Below are 3,030 nucleotides of genomic sequence, written 5' to 3'. Positions count from 1 at the left end.
GAGGGAGTGAGGGACAGGTCCGGAGGGCGGTGCCGAGTTGGAGGCTTGGGACTGGGATAATGTGGGGGGAGGGGAAATGAGGAAGCTGTTGAAATCCACATTTATCCCGTGTGATTGCAGTGTCCCAAGAGGAATATGAGGTGTTCTTCCTCCAGGCCCAAATCAAGAGCGACCTCTAATTTAAATAGTGTCCCCTAATTCTGGATACACGCACAAAAGGAAACAGTGTGACAGTGGAGGAGGCTCAGGACCTGCATGTCTTTGACGGAGTGAGAGGGCGAGTTGAAGTTTTCAGCCACGGGGCGGTGAGGTTGGTGGGTGCGAGTGTCCCAGAGATGTTCTCTGAAATAATCTGCAAGAAGGCGTCCTGCCTCCACAATGTAGAGGAGACCCCACCGGGTGCAACAGATGCAGTAGATGAAATGGCCTGAAATGTGTACTAAATAGTGTATTAATAATGAAAACATAATTCAAACAGAATGTTTCATTGTTGTTGATGATTCGTTGGAAATGGGCTCATTATCCGTCCTTCACCATAAACTAGTATCCTTAACAAGGTACTATTTATGAAGGGCACTTAGGCATCACCAAATGTAGAGTAAGAGATTGAGATTGAGTGCGGTGATCAGAATCACTAAACAGCTTGAGGATCTCAAAAGCAATTGTCAGACATGAAAGAAGAGAACCATTGATTCCAATTACCTTTCTAACCAGACTATCGAATGTGTAGGGGCTGACCTGTTTGTGTTTGGCTCCACTATTTCCTGATGGTGGTTAACTATGTCTCTTGATACGCTGAAGTAAAAAACAACACACTGGACCCTGGATGCAGTCGTCAAAGTCCTACATGGAATAATTGCCTGAAATATTATATCTGATAATGAACCATGTTTAAGGACTTTGTGACCTCTTCAGCGTTCCAACATGTCATTCATTCACCAAGATAACCTCAGACTAATGTGAAGCTGAATGTGGAGTCCAATTAGTCAAAAGCCTCTTAAGAAAGAACACAGGATTTTTTCAGTTCTATTGAATTCTACTCCACGCAATTCCAATATGGTTTTTCACCATTGGTACTGTTAATGCGAGAAAACGGAAACCTTGGCCCCCTATTCTTCCAGAGTGATTAACCCCACTAAGGAGCCCTTTGAATCAAAAACACTTTCGGAAAGAATAGAGACGTCACCAACAAGCGACTAACTACAACAGGCCAAAACCTTCCCAGGTTGAGGCAAGTTCAAGCAGCGTGGATCAAGGGATATCTCAGTCTTCTTCTTAATGTTAACAGCACATAGCTAAAATAGTAATGAGCTTACTCTTCTGCTGAGCCTTTGCATTAAATAATCATGCACCTTGGATCAAAAGTGCTAGTTATTAAGAAATATTTATTAAACATATTTACCACTCATCAAATTTGACTCTTCTTCTACCCGAGACATCCCATGGACATCTTTCCCTATATGATTTCAGTAGCTGAGACTAATAATAACAAGAAGGATTGGTGGAAGTGAATTTATCCAAGATATCACAGTCACAGCTGACAGTAAATGAGTAAGGTAGAATGGGGGATGAACAGATGAGGGGGCAAGGAAGGGTAGAGTGGGGAATGGACAGATGAAAGGGCAAAGAATGGCTAGAGTAAGGAAATTGAATTGAATTTATTGTCACGTGTACCAAGGCATAGTGAAAAGCTTTGTCTTGCGATCAATATAGGCAGATCACATAGTTAAATAGCATAGATAAGTAAATGATAGAAAAACAGCGGCAAAAACAAAAAACACAGGTACAGGCGAATGCCAAGGGTTTGTCAGTCCATTCAGTATTCTAACAGTAGGGTAGAAACTGTTTCAAAACCGGCTGGCGTGTGTGTTCTGGCTTCTGTACCTTCTTTCTGATGGTAGAGGTTCTAGAAAAGCATCGCCAGAGTGGGATGGATCTTTGAGAATGCTGGTGACCTTTCCTTGACAGCGGGCCTGGTAGCTGGATTTTATAGATGGAAGGTTGGGCTTTGTGATTGCCCGGGCCGAGTTCACCACTCTCTGTAACCACCTCCGATCTTGAATGGTACAGCTGCCATACCAGGTAGAGATACATCCAGATAGAATGCTCTCCAGTCCAAAGATGTGCAGGTCAGGTGAATTGGCCATGCTAAATTGCCCGTAGTGTTAGGTGAAGGGGTAAGTGTAGGGGTATGGGTGGGTTGCGCTTCGGCGGGTCGGTGTGGACTTGTTGGGACGAAGGGCCTGTTTCCACACTGTAGGTAATCTAATCTAATCTAATCTAATGGCACACCTGTAAAAGTTGGCAAGGATATTCGCCATCACACCAAGTTTTCTCAGCTCCCTGAGGAAGAAGAGATGTGTTGGGCCTTTGTAACCAGTGTATCCACATGAAGAGTCCAAGAAAGTTTGTTGATGACCACTCCCAGGAGCTTGACACTCTCCACTCATTCCACCTCTGTGCTGTTAACATGTAGGGGGGCATGAGTAACATCCCACTGAAAGTCAATAATGAGTTCCTTGGCTTTGCCAACATTGAGAGCTAGGTTGCCTTGAGTGCACCATTTTTCCAGGTCTTCCACCTCATGTCTGTAGTCTGTTTCGTCACCATCTGAGATTTGACCGACTATGCTGGTGTCATCAGCAAACTTGTAAATGGCATTAGTCTGATATTTGATGACACACTCATGAGTATACAGCATGTACAGTAGGGGGCTGAGTATGCACTCCTAGGGGGCTCCAGTGTTGAGTGTTAATGAGGATGAAATATTGTCCCCAATCTTCACTGTGGGTCAGGAAACTGTGGCCTGTGGGTCAGGAAACTGGGGATCCAGTTGCAGAGAGTGGGGCTTAGTCAGAGATCACTATGTTTAGTAATCAGTGAGGGGATAATAGTGTTGAACTGTAGTCAATGAGTAGGATTCTAACGTAACTGTCCTTGGTGTCAAAATGTTCAAAGGAGCAAATGAGGGGGTGAGGAGGTGGTAGAATGGCTTATGAGGTAGGGTGATGGGCAGGATAGGTGAGAATG

Source organism: Chiloscyllium plagiosum, chromosome 41 (genome assembly GCF_004010195.1).
Source record: "Chiloscyllium plagiosum isolate BGI_BamShark_2017 chromosome 41, ASM401019v2, whole genome shotgun sequence".
NCBI lineage: Eukaryota > Metazoa > Chordata > Chondrichthyes > Orectolobiformes > Hemiscylliidae > Chiloscyllium > Chiloscyllium plagiosum.
Note: the sequence above shows the minus strand (reverse complement) of the source record.